This window comes from Anomaloglossus baeobatrachus, chromosome 4 (assembly GCF_048569485.1).
Source record: "Anomaloglossus baeobatrachus isolate aAnoBae1 chromosome 4, aAnoBae1.hap1, whole genome shotgun sequence".
In the NCBI taxonomy this organism is placed as follows: Eukaryota; Metazoa; Chordata; class Amphibia; order Anura; family Aromobatidae; genus Anomaloglossus; species Anomaloglossus baeobatrachus.
In genome coordinates this window covers 418,077,418-418,094,420 of record NC_134356.1, presented here as the reverse complement: position 1 = coordinate 418,094,420, position 17,003 = coordinate 418,077,418, and positions in this window count along the sequence as shown.

Here is a 17,003-nt window from a genome sequence, read left to right as displayed (position 1 = left end):
GATTCTGACAACAAGGTAAACCAAGTCTCTGGGTGCCGCTACCCTCCTGGGGGAGCCCGTCCGGGTATCCGTCCCCTATAGTACTGCCGGGTGATCTGGAGCCTGCCTCCGTGCACAAATTAGAAGTGTCCTGGTGGCCCGTTGGCTTAAAGCTGTCCGGGCCCCGCTCCCTCCTTGTTGGTAGTGGAGCTGTGCTCTAAAGGGCTCACGCTTGGGATTTCTGTGTGCTGCATGGGTTGGAAAGCCCTATCCCCCTCGTTGCGCTAGTGCCCCTAATCTCTGAGCTTCTTGGGGACAGTCCATAAAGTTGCTATCCTCCACAGGTTAATTGTCAGGTTGCCTGAAGCTACTCTCCAACCTAGGGTCCTGTACCCCGTCGTGCTTTCGGTCCCAGACCGGTTATTAGACTCAGATGCCTCCTATGTTCCAAGACCAGGTCTAGGCACCCAGCCTCAATACCCTGAGACCTACGTCCCTCCCACCAGTCTGCCTGACCCCTAGGTGGGAGGCCATATTCCAGCTAGGCAGCCCACTAGTATGCCTGACAGGGTGAGGTGTGAGGTGTGGTTGGGATTTTGGATGCTGATGGAGGCAGTACCATAGGTTGGAAACCCAGAACCATGAGGGGTTGAGTCCTGCACTAAAGAGCAGAAAGTGCAGTACCCTGTGACGCCCTGACTAGTCCAGGGGCGTCACAAATACACATGTTTGTGTGTGCTATGTGTGTATACATTTATGTGTGTGTACTCGGTGTATACATGTGACGCCCTGGCCTATCAGGTCGTCACAGGGTATTGTGCAATCTGCCCTTCTGCACAGTATCCAGCTCCTCCTTGGTTACGGGTCCCTGACCTTTGGTGTTGCCAAGAACAAGCTAATCAAAATCCTAGGAACACTCTGCACCACAGTGCAGAAGTGTCAGGAGTAGTTCAGTTTTGGAGTGACTCTCGAGAGGAGAGGTCAGGAGCTGGGCTCCTTGAGGCTACTAGATGACAGACGTTGGTCAGGGGATCGTGACAAGGGGCACGGACTGTCGAGGAGGACAGCCGGCGGTCTTGTGCCATCACCAGACAGGGTCCAGGGCACGACGGGGTACGTGGACCCTAGATCAGGATGGAGCTTCAGGCGTCCTGGCAATTTACCCGAAGAGGACGGAGCCTTCAAGATTCGTTCTCCACCCGCTCCAAAATCGTGGTACTAGCGCAAAGAGGGGGATAGGACTTTCCCAATACATAGTCCAGAAAATACCAAGCGTGAACCCTGAGAGCAAGCTCATCCAGTTAGCCATACTGGTGAGCGGGACCCGATAGTTCTATGCTAAAGGAACCAGTTAGAAGTAAGGTGCCACGGAAAAGGCCACAGGCTAACAAGCAACACCAACGGGCACATGATCCAGGCGTGCTCCCTCCCTGCTGCAGCGATAGCAAGAACTTTGGTTTACCACGGTTGTTGGTGTCAGCGTTATTGGACTGAGTGAGTACTTAAGTGATCCCTGACCGTCCCAACGTCACCTCCCTGTCACTTACACCGAGTCCCGGGGCATCCCCCCTATCCGTGGAGGGGTTAAACAACTGGCTGCCCACACCATTGCCACCGGATATTGCTCCCCATTGCAGCGGTGGTACTCCATCTTACCGCGCACCACGGGTGGCGTCAAAAACTGTCCATACAATTCCCTGTAAATAACCTCCTTTATTCCAAGTGGCCGCGCGACCCCTGACACCCGAGTCCGGAGACCCCTCGAGCCACCACGGATCCGGATCTGAGCAGCGATGGCAGGCTGCTGACATGGGGTCGGCACATACATGTGTGTGTATGTGCTCAGTGTACACGTGTATGTGCTCTGTATACATATGTGGGTGCTGTATGTGTATAAATATGTGTGTATATGCTCTGTATACATGTGTGTACTGTGTGTATACATAAGTGTGTATGTACTCAGTGTATACATACATGTGTGCTAAGCATTTGTATACATATATGTGTGTAACATACAATGTCTGTGTCACATACTGTGAATGAAGTATCTACGTTTATAAATCCCAGCAGCGCAGACAAGAATTCATAGGTGTAAACAGGTCAGCAATCACCCAATGAATAAACAAAATGCTGCTCATTCATCGGGTGATTGAATTGTTTATGGTGGAACAAAAATCCTTGTTCTCAGTAGCACACAGGGCTGGATTATAGGCGGGGCAGGCGGAGCTTCAGCCCCAGGGCCCCCACCAAAAGAGCTTCCAAGGGGGCCCCCACCACCAGAGCCACACTTGCCACTAGGCACCTGTCAGCAATTTTTTTTTCCACACCCTCTTCCCCCCGTAAAGACAGTCTAATAAATCAGCTGTGTTTTCGGGGGGGGGGGGGCGCGGGGTGTTGACGCACCGCCATTTATTTGTATCTGCGTCTTTAAGACGCAAGAGCAAACTGCGGCACAGGACGCTGATTGACCCCGGAAGTACCAGCGCTTGCACTTCCGGGGTCAGAGGTGTGCACTGCCAATGAGCTCCCTGCTATGTGCTGCGGCCGTGCCCAGCGAGGGGCAGGGGGAGCACAGTGTAGTAAGCCGCTGTATCTGCTGTCCCCGCCGTGCTCCTCTGCACTGTGTGCATGCCAGGCACACTAGCAGGAACAGGAGGCAGCACGTTGTGTTGAGCCGGCTCTGCTGTGTGCCGGGCGCCGGGCATGTACACAGTGCAGAGGAGCGCGCCGGTGATCGCAGCTTTGTCCTTCCTATTCAAATGTATTTGCGTCTTTCAGACGTAAATACATTTGAACAGCGCGCAGGGACTGTGCCCTGCCCCCGATGTGCAGCAACATGATGAGATCAGCACCTTGCTGATGTCATCACAGTGCTGCGGGCGCCGGCACACAGGAGACATCAGGAAGCGAGCACTCCATGAAGGAGCTGAAGAAACAGGTTTAATTAATGGGGATGAGAAGGAGGGGCTGAGGACACATCACGGGGAACATTTGTGAAGGAACACAGCTTTGTGACAGGCAATGAAGGAGTACTGTATTCCGAGGGGGGGAGGAGTGTGTAGGGATGGGGCAGTGTAATTTGTGTGTGTAGGGGGTGATGAGGGTTGCATTGTATTGTGTGTGTGTGGGGGGAGGGGTAATGGGGGGTGCATTATATTGTGTGTGGGGGGAGGGGTAATGCAGGGTGCATTGTATTGTGTGTGGGGGGAGGGGTAATGGAGGGTGCATTGTATTGTGTGGGGGGAGGGGTAATGGAGGGTGCATTGTATTGCTTGTGGGGGGAGGGGTAATGGAGGGTGCATTGTATTGTGTGTGTGTGTGGGGGGAGGGGTAATGGAGGGTGTATTGTGTGTGTGTGTGGGGGGAGGGGTAATGGAGGGTGCATTGTATTGTGTGTGTGGGGGGAGGGGTAATGGAGGGTGCATTGTATTGCATGTGGGGGGAGGGGTAATGGAGGGTGCTTGTATTGTGTGGGTGGAGGGGTAATGGAGGGTGCATTGTATTGTGTGTGTGGGGGGGAGGGGTAATGGAGGGTGTATTGTGTGTGTGTGTGGGGGGTAGGGGTAATGGAGGGTGCATTGTATTGTGTGTGTGTGGGGGGTAGGGGTAATGGAGGGTGCATTGTATTGTGTGTGTGTGTGGGGAGGGGTAATGGAGGGTGCATTGTATAGTGTGTGGGGGGAGGGGTAATGGAGGGTGCATTGTATTGTGTGTGTGTGTGGGGGGAGGGGTAATGGAGGGTGCATTGTATTGTGTGTGGGGGGGAGGGGTAATGGAAGGTGCATTGTATTGTGTGTGGGGGGAGGGGTAATGGAGGGTGCATTGTATTGTGTGTGTGGGGGGGAGGGGGAATGGAGGGTGCATTGTATTGTGTGTGTGTGGGGGGGAGGGGTAATGGAGGGTGCATTGTATTGTGTGGGGGGAGGGGTAATGGAGGGTGCATTGTATTGCGTGTGGGGGGAGGGGTAATAGAGGGTGCATTGTATTGTGTGTGGGGGGAGGGGTAATGGAGGGTGCATTGTATTGTGTGGGGGGAGGGGTAATGGAGGGTGCATTGTATTGCGTGTGGGGGGAGGGGTAATAGAGGGTGCATTGTATTGCGTGTGGGGGGAGGGGTAATGGAGGGTGCATTGTATTGCGTGTGGGGGGAGGGGTAATGGAGGGTGCATTGTATTGTGTGTGTGGGGGGAGGGGTAATGGAGGGTGTATTGTGTGTGTGTGTGGGGGGAGGGGTAATGGAGGGTGCATTGTATTGTGTGTGTGGGGGGAGGGGTAATGGAGGGTGCATTGTATTGCATGTGGGGGGAGGGTTAATGGAGGGTGCTTGTATTGTGTGGGTGGAGGGGTAATTGAGGGTGCATTGTATTGTGTGTGTGGGGGGAGGGGTAATGGAGGGTGTATTCTGTGTGTGTGTGGGGGTAGGGGTAATGGAGGGTGCATTGTATTGTGTGTGTGTGTGGGGAGGTGTAATGGAGGGTGCATTGTATAGTGTGTGGGGGGAGAGGTAATGGAGGGTGCATTGTATTGTGTGTGTGTGGGGGAGGGGTAATGGAAGGTGCATTGTATTGTGTGGGGGGGAGGGGTAATGGAGGGTGCATTGTATTGTGTGTGGGGGGGAGGGGTAATGGAAGGTGCATTGTATTGTGTGGGGGGGAGGGGTAATGGAGGGTGCATTGTATTGTGTGTGTGGGGGGGAGGGGGAATGGAGGGTGCATTGTATTGTGTGTGGGGGGGAGGGGTAATAGAGGGTGCATTGTATTGTGTGTGTGTGTGGGGGAGGGGTAATGGAGGGTTCATTGTATTGTGTGTGTGTGTGGGGGAGGGGTAATGGAAGGTGCATTGTATTGTGTGTGTGGGGGGAGGGGTAATGGAGGGTGCATTGTATTGTGTGTGTGGGGGGAGGGGTAATGGAGGGTGCATTGTATTGTGTGTGTGTGGGGGGAGGGGTAATGGAGGGTGCATTGTATTGTGTGTGTGTGGGGGGGTAGGGGTAATGGAGGGTGCATTGTATTGTGTGTGTGGGGGAGGGGTAATGGAGGGTGCATTGTATTGTGTGTGGGGGGAGGGGTAATGGAGGGTGCATTGTATTGTGTGTGTGTGTGTGGGGGGGAGGGATAATGGAGGGTGTGTGGCGCCCCTGACCTGGTCAGGCACCACTGAGTACTGCACCCATGCTGGGGACAGTACAATACAGGTAATCCAGAAGGCTGACCGAGGTGTGACTACACAGGCGCATAGTGATCAGGTCTCACACATGTACCTTTGAGAGGACCCCTGGGGATCCCAGGAGGGGGAAAAGCCTTCACCTCCACTGGAATAGTGGAGGGGGCCAAAAGCCTCCATCTCCTCTCAAGGGGGTGTGGTAAGAGAGCCTGGTTGCTAGGTGGCGTAGGCAAGAACAGGAGAGGAGGAGCAGTGAGCCGGCTCAGTGCAGAGTCCAGGGAGCTCAGAGAGGAGCAGACCCCGGGGCTGTTGCAGTCTGACAGCGTCCGCGCAGTGGCTACCGACGGGGGAGAACGGTCACCTAGGAGTGCTACCCGAAACCCATCTTCAGCTAGAGAGAGAGCACGGAGTGGGAAGTAAGGAGACTGCTAGGGAGAACCAGGCCCAAACGGGCGGCAGATCCCGGAGCGGGGATAGATCCACCTTTCCCTGCTAAACCTGCCGGTGTGGGGCCCTCAAAGCCCACACCACAACACCCAAAAGCCGCAGCCACGTAGCCACAGTTAGGGCCCATAGTTCACAGGAGGCAAGCAGCTGGAGTGATCTGGCCCAGGCAACAAGCAAACGGCAACCGAAGGGGAGAGAGGCTTCGGCAACTTCCCTGGGTGACCCCCATAGGGACTAAAAGTCGGGGTTACCCCAAACCACCAAGGGCTAAGGAAGGCGAGTCGGTAGTCACCATCATAAGTCAGCCTGAAGGATACCTGGTTCCAGCCTGGTTCATCCCAGCTACGCCCGGGTTACTCACCCTGCCATCTGAAGTGAGTAAAACCCCTGAAAGACATTCTGCTTGTGTGGAGTTATTCTGCGCCTTGTGGTTCTACACACCTACACAGGGCCCTGGGGCTTGCCTCACTCTCAGGAGGCTAATCCAACTGACTGCACTCACCATCAGCCCCAGGCGTCCCTTAACCTGCAGTGGCGGTCCCCACTGACCGCAATACTGAGAGTGGCGTCACGACAAATAGAAGATTTCCTACCGGTGACAAGATCCAGACTGACAGCGGAGTCCCTGAAGGTAATGCACCGACACAGCGTGCCCGGGGCTCGACATCTGGCGTCACGAACAGGATAAGGACTAGACCTGTTCAGACAGGTGACCATGTGCCTGGGCGGTCCGCTTGAAAAATTGGAAGTGCCGCCATATTGCCACCATGAAAAGCGCGCCGAAAAAACAACAGCAGCCCGCGCTGGGAGAAGTTACCGCCCACGAAGAGGTGTGGCTACCCAGAGATCCCCTGCAGAGTTCTGACCTCGCTTGTGGAGAGAGCGGAAGCGTCCAGAGACGGCGGAACGGAAAAGAAGCCAGCAGCTTGTTGTTAGAGAAAATGGCGTCTGAATGCAGAGACCCAGAGCCAGGCTCCGCTGCCTGGTGGTGTCGGGAGCTCGCCGAGTTCTGCGATCAACTGGAGGCCAGGGTCGGAAGGCTGATCAGAGAGGGACGTGCGGAGTTCCTGGGAATGACCGCGGCGGTTCAGGCCTATGAAGAGAGAGCCGCGCGCCGAGTGCCAGACCGGGCGGTGACGACTCAGACCCCGATGCTGCCACCGATGGGTGAGTCCAGTGATGCCCCTGCCAGCGCGAGTGCCCCGATCCCTGCTGCCACGTCCGCGGTCCCTGAAGAGGCGTCCGGCGCGGCGACGCTGAAGCAGGCCGCAGCCACGCCAGGTGCAGCCCGCCAAGCTCAGGCCGCCGCAGTGATGCCCTGCTCGGCCCACCAAGACCCGGTCCCTGCAGCAACGCCCAGTCCGGCCCGCAGAGAACCGGCTGCCACCGCGACCCTCATCCGCGCCGCAGGTGTGACGCTGACCCAGGCCGCCGCCATGCTAGGCCCGGCCCGCCGAGACCCCACCGCAGCAGCAACGCTCGTCCGCGCCGCAAGTGAGGTGCTGAACCAGGCCGCAGCCACGCCAGGTGCGGCCCGCCAAGCTCCGATCGCTGCAGCGACGCCCAGCCCAGTCTGCACCGATCCCATCGCGACAGCGACGCCGATCCAGGCCGCCGCCATGCCAGGCGCGGCCCGCCAAGACCAGGCCGCCGCCATGTCAGGCGCGGCCCGCCAAGATAAGATTGCATCACCATTTACCCCGGCCTGCAAGGCCAGAGCAGACACCGCTCCCCAGTCCAAGGAGGTCCCTGCTAGGAAGCCCACGCTGGGGGAGGACCCCGCATACTGGCAGCTGAAGGCTGACCTGGAGGCCAAGTTCCCACAGGAGATGGTGGACCGGTACATGCTCCCTCCACATACCCCCAAGAGGATTCCGGCAACCCCTGCAGCAACCACGCCAAAGAGTTCCCTGCCTGGGCCTGCTGAAGAACGTCCATCCCCAGCACTGCCACCAAAGGAGTGCTCAGAAGAACTAAGGGGGAGGGGAGGCCAGGAAGCTGAGAAGCTGACTCAGGAGCCACCAGCAGTGGATCCATGCCCAGAGCCGGAGATGTTGCCATATTCCCGCTGGGATGAAGAAGACCTAACACCGTCTGCTGAAGAAGATCTGCCCAAAAGCCTCACCTGGGAGCTTGTAAGCTGTACCTCGCAGAATCCAGTCCGCAAGACACGGCGCCGTAGCAGATCCAAGTTCACCCCTGCACCACAGTCTCCAGAGCAGAAAGATGAAATAACGGCCAGAGACTTGGAGGAGAAACGGTTCCTGAGAAGGGCCAAAGCCCAGGTCAGAGGACCCCTATGTCGAGGAGTAGTAGAAGATTTCAGCCTCAAATCAGGATACGGCTTTATAGTAGCACCTGGTATGAAAGAAGGCATCTTTGTCAATAGAAGGGACGTGAGAGCTCATTTGCCCAGAGGACATCCTGGAAGAAACCTAAGAATGGGAGACACAGTGCAATTTACAATGCATCAAGGAGAAAGAGGCTGGTATGCACTCGATGTAACACCATGTCCTAAAGACAAAGAAACAGACACGGAAGAAGAAAGGAAAGACAGAGATAGAGAAAGAACAGAGAAAGAACCTACTGATGAGACTACCACAGATGAAGAAAGAGGTCAAGGAAGCAACAGGTGCCGCAGCCCTACAGGCCCAAGCCCTGGTAAGGAGGAATCTGCATAAAGTAAAGTACACCAAGTTACTGTTTTGACCAGTTTGACAGTTTGAAGTTTTGCAACGTTCTCAAGTTTAAGCAATGTGCCCACATAAACTAATGTGAGAAATGAACCTTAAGGCTATGAACTGGCTATAGCCACAAACTCTCGCAGTGTAAATAGTTACACCAGAGGGCACCACCACCACCAGAGCCAGCCTGTTTAGGGGCTTGGCTCGTCTGCAACCAGGGAGCACGTCCGTATATAGGGCCTTGGCTCACCTGCAACCAGAGAGCATGCCTGTTTATGGGGCCTGGCTCTCCACCACAAAGAGGGTACCTGGTCAGCACCAACTGTGGAGGCCGCCTCTACATCCTGCCAGAAGAGGCTGAAGGCGCGGATCCACCAGGCCAGGTATACCCTGAAACCACCAGCCCATGAAAGCCGCCTCTACATCCTGCCAGAAGTGGCTGAAGGCGCGGCCAACGTGAGAGGGTTTTGGGTGGGTTAACGGACTTGTGGGTGGAGGGTGGTGATGTATGGTACCTGGTGGTTTTAAAAGTTTTACATGTTTTAATGTTTTATGCATTTTAAAATGTTGTCTTGCAGCCCGAGGACGTGCTGGTGATAACTAAGGGGGAATGTGGCGCCCCTGACCTGGTCAGGCACCACTGAGTACTGCACCCATGCTGGGGACAGTACAATACAGGTAATCCAGAAGGCTGACCGAGGTGTGACTACACAGGCGCATAGTGATCAGGTCTCACACATGTACCTTTGAGAGGACCCCTGGGGATCCCAGGAGGGGGAAAAGCCTTCACCTCCACTGGAATAGTGGAGGGGGCCAAAAGCCTCCATCTCCTCTCAAGGGAGTGTGGTAAGAGAGCCTGGTTGCTAGGTGGCGTAGGCAAGAACAGGAGAGGAGGAGCAGTGAGCCGGCTCAGTGCAGAGTCCAGGGAGCTCAGAGAGGAGCAGACCCCGGGGCTGTTGCAGTCTGACAGCGTCCGCGCAGTGGCTACCGACGGGGGAGAACGGTCACCTAGGAGTGCTACCCGAAACCCATCTTCAGCTAGAGAGAGAGCACGGAGTGGGAAGTAAGGAGACTGCTAGGGAGAACCAGGCCCAAACGGGCGGCAGATCCCGGAGCGGGGATAGATCCACCTTTCCCTGCTAAACCTGCCGGTGTGGGGCCCTCAAAGCCCACACCACAACACCCAAAAGCCGCAGCCACGTAGCCACAGTTAGGGCCCATAGTTCACAGGAGGCAAGCAGCTGGAGTGATCTGGCCCAGGCAACAAGCAAACGGCAACCGAAGGGGAGAGAGGCTTCGGCAACTTCCCTGGGTGACCCCCATAGGGACTAAAAGTCGGGGTTACCCCAAACCACCAAGGGCTAAGGAAGGCGAGTCGGTAGTCACCATCATAAGTCAGCCTGAAGGATACCTGGTTCCAGCCTGGTTCATCCCAGCTACGCCCGGGTTACTCACCCTGCCATCTGAAGTGAGTAAAACCCCTGAAAGACATTCTGCTTGTGTGGAGTTATTCTGCGCCTTGTGGTTCTACACACCTACACAGGGCCCTGGGGCTTGCCTCACTCTCAGGAGGCTAATCCAACTGACTGCACTCACCATCAGCCCCAGGCGTCCCTTAACCTGCAGTGGCGGTCCCCACTGACCGCAATACTGAGAGTGGCGTCACGACAAATAGAAGATTTCCTACCGGTGACAAGATCCAGACTGACAGCGGAGTCCCTGAAGGTAATGCACCGACACAGCGTGCCCGGGGCTCGACAGGTGCATTGTATTGTGTGTGTTTGGGGGGGAGGGGTAATGGAGGGTGCATTGTATTGTGTGTGTGTGTGGGGAGGGTTAATGGAGGGTGCATTGCATTGTGTGTGTGTGGGGGAGGGGTAATGGAGGGTGCATTGTATTGTGTGTGTGTGTGTGGGGGGAGGGGTAATGGAGGGTGCATTGTATTGTGTGTATGTGTGTGTGGGGGGGGTAGGGGTAATGGAGGGTGCATTGTATTGTGTGTGGGGGGGGTGGGGTAATGGAGGGTGCATTGCATTGTGTGTGTGGGGGGGGAGGGGTAATGGAGGGTGCATTATATTGTGTGTGGGGGGGAGGGGTAATGGGGGGTGCATTGTGTGTGTGTGTGTGTGTATAGGGGGTGATGGGTGGGTGCATTGTGTGTGTGTGTGTAGGGGGTAATGGGGGGTGCATTGTATTGTGTGTGTATAGGGGTGATGGGTGGGTTCATTGTGTGTGTGTAGGGGGTGATGGGGGGTGCATTGTGTGTGTGTGTGCGTGTGTGTGTCAGAGCTGAGTGTGTAAGAAGCAGTACTGTGTGTGTGTGTGTCAGAGATCTGTATGTAAGAATCAGTACTGTGTGTGTGTGTGTATGAATTAGAGCAGTCTGTGCGGCCCCCCCAGAACTATATGGGTCCCCCAGAGCGCTATGTCACCCATCCCAGTAACGAGTACACCACCAGAGCTGTTTGCCACTCTAGTAACGTCTATGCCCCCTGCCCCTCCTGTAATGTATATATTGTAGCCCCCAGCCCCTCCTGTAATGTATATATTGTAGCCCCCAGCCCCTCCTGTGATGTATATACAGCAGTGCTGTTGGTGTGCAGTCATGTCTGTTAGTGACAGCCATCGTGAAACACAGCCACATGTCCTGAAGGAGCTGGACGGAAACAAGCGGGAGAGGTGAGTGCGGCTGCTGGTGACTTCCCCATATTAATACCTGTAAGGGCTCATGCGCACATAACTGCTGAATATTCTGCAGCGGTTTGACAGTACATGTGCGCGTCAAATCGCTGCATAATGGATGCAGTTTTTCTGTACAAAAAAATCCGATTTCATGCGCTATGGCTGCTTCCCCCACCATAGACAGAGTGGGAGCTGCATCCATAGTGCACGGAATAATTGACATGCTCATTTTATGAAAGCACAGATTTGGGTCAACATTTTAGCACCCAAATCGCTACGTTCATAAAAGCAACGTACATAGATTGTGCAGGGGACGCAGGCCGTATGCATTTACACTGCAGTGCAATACGCAGTGTAAATGCATGTAATTACGCAACGTGCGCATGAGCCCTAATGCGTCTGTGTCTGCATGTATGTCAGTGTATATGACTGTGCATATATTTGTCTGTTTATATGTATTTTGGAGCTGGCCCTGGCTGCCTTAACATTGGGATCAATAAAAAATATGTGACTAAAGAGGGCTTTACACGCTACAATATATCTAACAATGTGTCGGCGGGGTCACGTCGTAAGTGACGCACATCCGGCATCGTTAGTGATATTATAGTGTGTGACAGCTACGTACGACCCTGATTGTGCGTTAAAACGTTGATCGCATGCACGTCATTCAATTTCTAAAAACGTCGCTGTGACGCCGAACGTCCCTCCCCCTTCAGGAAGTGGATGTTCGCCGCCCACAGTGAGGTCGTTTGGAAGGTAAGTAAGTGTGACGGGGGTTAATCGTTTGTGCGACACGGGCAACAAATTGCCCGTTCCGCACATACGATGGGGGCGTGTGCGATCACATACGAGATCGCATATGTAATTGAAACGTGTAAGGGTATGTGCGCACGTTGCTTTTTACCTGCTTTTTTGCTGCTTTTTCTTCTGCGCTGTTTAATGCCAAAATGGATGTGTTCTTCTATTCAAGCAAAGTCTATGGGAATTTGGGTTTCTTGTTCACACTATGTTGTTCAAAATGCTGCCTTTTTGTGGCAGAACTTTGGTCAGAAACTCAGCTTTGCAGTGCAAAACCCAAATGGCAAAAACAATTGACATGTTGCTTCTTTGAAAAGCTGAGTTTTTGACCAAAGTTCTGCCACAAAAAGGCAGCATTTTGAACAACATAGTGTGAACAAGAAACCCAAATTCCCATAGACTTTGCTTGAATAGAAGAACACATCCATTTTGGCATTAAACAGCGCAGAAGAAAAAGCAGCAAAAAAGCAGGTAAAAAGCAGGTAAAAAGCAACGTGCGCACATACCCTCAACTCTACTTTCTGTGTATAAGTGACAGCTGTGAGTGATCCTGGACTGTGTCTGTATTGTAGTACTGTAAATCTGAATGTAGCAGAACAGGATAAGATAAATGTTCATTGGATTTATATCGAAATGCTACAGTTCGTGCTCTACCGTTATGGCTAAAAATGTTAACGTTATGGGGCCCCCACCAGATTTTCTGCCCAGGGGCCCCCACCAACCTTAATTTGGCCCTGGCAGCACATCGCCCAGTACAAACTGCAGAAGTGCTGCTGATAACATGGTGCTGTAGAGGACAGATTGATCTATTAGTGATTGTTCTGCGCCCATTATTCCTCCTCATCCTCAGTAAAGAGGCCGGAAACAAGTGCCGAAGGACATAATATTGTTGATCGCTCTCATTTACCAGTCTGAACTCAGCATATGTAAATGCAACTAAATGTCTGTGTGTGATAGCGCAATATGTGAGCATTAGGCTACTTTCACACATTAGTTTTTTTCCATCAGGCACAATCCGGAAAAAAACGGATAAAACGGATCTGGCCACAGATCCGTTTTAACCCGATTGATTTTTATTAGCACCGGATTGTGCTGGATGGCATTGCGTTGCATCCGGTTTTTGCCGGATCCGGCGTAATTGGTTAATGTGGCGGCCGGATGTAATGTCTCTTGTAACGTTTTTTGTCTCTGACAAAAAAAACGCATTGCGCTGGATCCGGCGTAGTACGGCTTTTTTTTATAATGGAAACCTATGGGCGCCGGATTCGTCGTCATCCGTCATATGCCGGAAACTGGTGCCGATTTCTGTTTTTTGTTTCTGGGCATGCCCAGACGTTGTGTGAATAAGTCTCTCTCTCTCTCTCTGTCGATGTGTCGGTTGGTCTCTCTCTGTTGGTCGGTCTCTCCCTCCCTCCTTTATACTAGACGATCACGCGCTCCACAGCTATCACACTGCTCTGGTGGCTTCTCCTCTTTTGAAAATGCCGGCCGCTCATTATTCCATCTCGTATTCCCTGCTTCCCCTACCCACCGGTGCCTATGATTGGTTGCAGTCAGACACGCCCCCACGCTGAGTGACAGCTGTCTCACTGCAACCAATCACAGCCGCCGGTGGGAGGGTCTATATAGTGCAGTAAAATAAATAAATAATTAAAAAAACGACGTGCGGTCCCCCCCAATTTTGATATAGCCAAGGTAAAGCCACACGGCTGATGGCTGATATTCTCAGGATGGGGAGCTCCACATCAGCCAGCAGCCACGCGGAATTGCCGCATCCATTAGATGCGACAGTCCCGGGACTCTACCCGGCTCATTCCGAATTGCCCTGGTGTGGTGCCAATCGAGGTAATAAGGGGTTGTCACAAACCACCGGGGGGGTCACTCAGAAATCCCCCGCGCTGGCTACCAGTACGTCACAATCGGGGGGTAACAAGTGGGGGTCACCCCTCCTTTATACCTCCCGACCGACAGACAGAGCACGTGACGCGCTCTCTAGCGCCCCTCTTATAGTCAGGCCAATTATGGAATTGCCCGACAATAAGCAAGGAGGCCGCTATACTACTTATGCCGATTATTGAAGGGTCCCCAGTGAGAGTAGGGTATATATTCCCCCGACCTCCGCGGGCGGAATATATAAAACCTCCCTGGATCTCACTGGCCTCCCCACAATAATCCTTGGCACAACTCGCTGCCACCAACCGCTTCACGGTAACTATTAGCCGAACACACAGACGTGGGATTCAAGATCGAGATAACAGAACAGCCCAAGATTAATTATATAATTTAATCAGCCTAAAGCACACTAGAAACTACAATATATACAATAGGGAATCTACAGAATATACATATGTCAGAGTACAGTTACAGATAAAGCATGGTTTACAAACAGGCATACACAGTTCCAGCAGTTACCTTGTGCGTCTGGCCACAGGAGGGCGCTGTAGACCAAGTTTCCAGAAACTCCCACAGATGTTTCCTACACGTGACCCCCAGCGAAAGAACACTGGAAAATGGCCGAAGTAGGGTTATCAACCTGGGCAAATCCGGGTCCCCTCCTACCTTCGTGACCTCAGAGGGAGCACTGCTCCACCCCTGGCTGGAGTTATGGACAAAATCCACAACATGGAATATGGCCATAACTTGGCCTGGGAGCGTCGTAGGCGGACGCCAATGCTCTCATTGTGACAGTTATGAATTTAGCTACAGAATGAGAGGACTCATGACTTGTCTACTAGTTCCCCATTGGCTGATATCACGCCTGGGGTATTTCCCAAGCTCCCGCTCCCATAAAAAGGGTGTGCCAGCATCGTCCGCATGCGGAGACACCATTTTTATGGTTGCCATATTTATCGGAAATATGGCTTGCGAGATATGAACCATTTTTTACTGGAGTCGTTCTGTCTGGATACTTCCAAGCTTGCTAATTAGATAGCAGCTCCTACCACAGGGTCACGGCAGGGAGTCCTCCTGTGTCCATTGTTCCCACATCATCTCATCTCCATATCACAGGAGATGGCCATGGAGGTGTAACACCTTCACAGATGCTGGACATTGAGAACAAGAAGGGAGGGGGGCACTGCCAGGGAGTGATGAGCGATTATGACTGGAAGTCATAATTCATCTTCATATCCCGGGATTTGCCTCACACCTCCCCCCTTTTGAGGGCGCTAGGGGGCAGCACACTCCGGTGTTCCCCCGTGCGCCCGTCCGCGACCTCTCCTTGTCGGGACAGCCCGTCTGCGTTACCGTGGTCACGGCCCCTTTTGTGGCGAATGGTGAAGTTGTATTGCTGGAGCGCAAGGCTCCATCGCAACAATCGCCCATTCGTCCCAGAGACGGTGTGCAACCAGCTGAGGGGATTGTGGTCCGTCTCCACGATGAAGTGGCGCCCGTATAGATAGGGTTGCAGACGCTGCAGGGCCCACACTATGGCCAGGCACTCCTTCTCCATCGTGGAATAGGCCACTTCCCTTGGTAACAGCTTCCTGCTCAGGTACAAGACTGGGTGCTCTTGGCTCGCAGAGTCCACCTGGCTGAGCACCGCACCGAGGCCGAAGTCACTGGCGTCGGTCTGTACTACAAACGGCCGCGTGAAGTCGGCTGCCTGTAGCACGGGCGGGCTGGACAGGGCGTCCTTTAGGGCCTGGAAGGCTGTCTCGCAGTCCATTGTCCAATCGACTGCAGAGGGCAGCTTCTTCTTGGTGAGGTCCGTCAAGGGCTTTGCCAGGCTACTATAGCGTGGAACAAACCTCCTATAGTACCCAGCGGTCCCCAAGAAGGACATCACCTGCTTCTTGGTCCTGGGGGTGGGCCAGGATGCGATGGCCTCCACTTTCTCAGGCTCGGGCTTCAGTGTTCTCCCACCTACCCGGTGACCGAGGTACTGGACCTCGCTCATGGCCAGCTGACACTTTCCCGGCTTGATGGTCAAACCTGCCCGGTGGATCCGCCTGAGCACCTGTGCTAGATGCTCTAGGTGGTCCTCCCAGGTGGGACTGAAGACGGCAATGTCATCCAGGTACGCGGCCGCGTACCCTTCAAGTCCCTTGAGCAGGGTGTTGACCATCCGCTGGAAGGTGGCAGGGGCATTCCTCATCCCGAATGGCATCACCGTGGACTCGTACAGTCCAAATGGGGTAATAAAGGCAGAGCGTTCCCTGGCCTTGCGAGTCAGGGGGATCTGCCAATATCCCCGGCTCAGGTCCATGATGGTCAGGTACTGAGCCCCGGCCAACTGATCGAGCAGGTCATCGATGCGTGGCATTGGGTACGCATCGGCGACCGTGACAGCATTGAGCCCCCTGTAGTCCACGCAGAACCGAGTGGTTCGGTCCTTCTTAGGGACGAGGACTACAGGCGAGGCCCAAGCGCTGTTGGATGCCTGGATCACCCCCAGCTTCAGCATCTCGTCAATCTCCTGGCGCATGTGTTGCTGCACCTCCAGGGAGACCCGATATGCTGAACGCCGGATCGGGGGATGATCCCCAGTGTCCACGTGATGGACAGCCAAGTCAGTCCTTCCGGGCTGGTTGGTAAACAACCCCCGGAAGGGGTGTAGGGTGGCCCACAGCTGGGACCGTTGGTCCTCCAAGAGCTGGTGGCCAACCTCCACATCCTCAATGGATCCGCCTGCCCTAACCTGGGCTAACATATCCAAGAGGGTTTCCGCTTCTCCCTCCTCGGGCAGGTTGCACACGGGGAGCGCACATGCCTCCCGCTCATGATGTGCCTTCATCATGTTCACATGGAAGGGCTTCCGCCTTCCACGGGCAGGGTCCAGGGTGACCAGGTACGTTACAGGGTTGAGCTGCTGGTACACGAGGTATGGGCCTTCCCAGGCTGCCTGAAGCTTGTCCTGTGGTACGGGGACCAGTACCCACACCTTTTGACCCACTTGGTAGGTCCTCTCACAAGCGTTCTGGTCGTACCAACGCTTCTGATCGGCCTGGGCTTGAGCCATATTGTCGTGTACCAGTTGCGTCAAGGCCTGCATTTTGTCCCGGAAGCGCACGACATACTCGATAACCGACACTCCAGGGGTGGCCAAATCCCCTTCCCAAGCCTCTTTCACCAGAGCCAGGGGGCCCCGCACACGTCGCCCGTACAGGAGCTCAAACGGTGAGAATCCTGTTGAGGCCTGTGGAACCTCCCGGTAAGCAAATAACAGGTGTGGGAGATACCGCTCCCAGTCACGCCCATGGGAGTCGACCAACATCTTAAGCATCTGCTTTAAGGTGCCATTAAACCGCT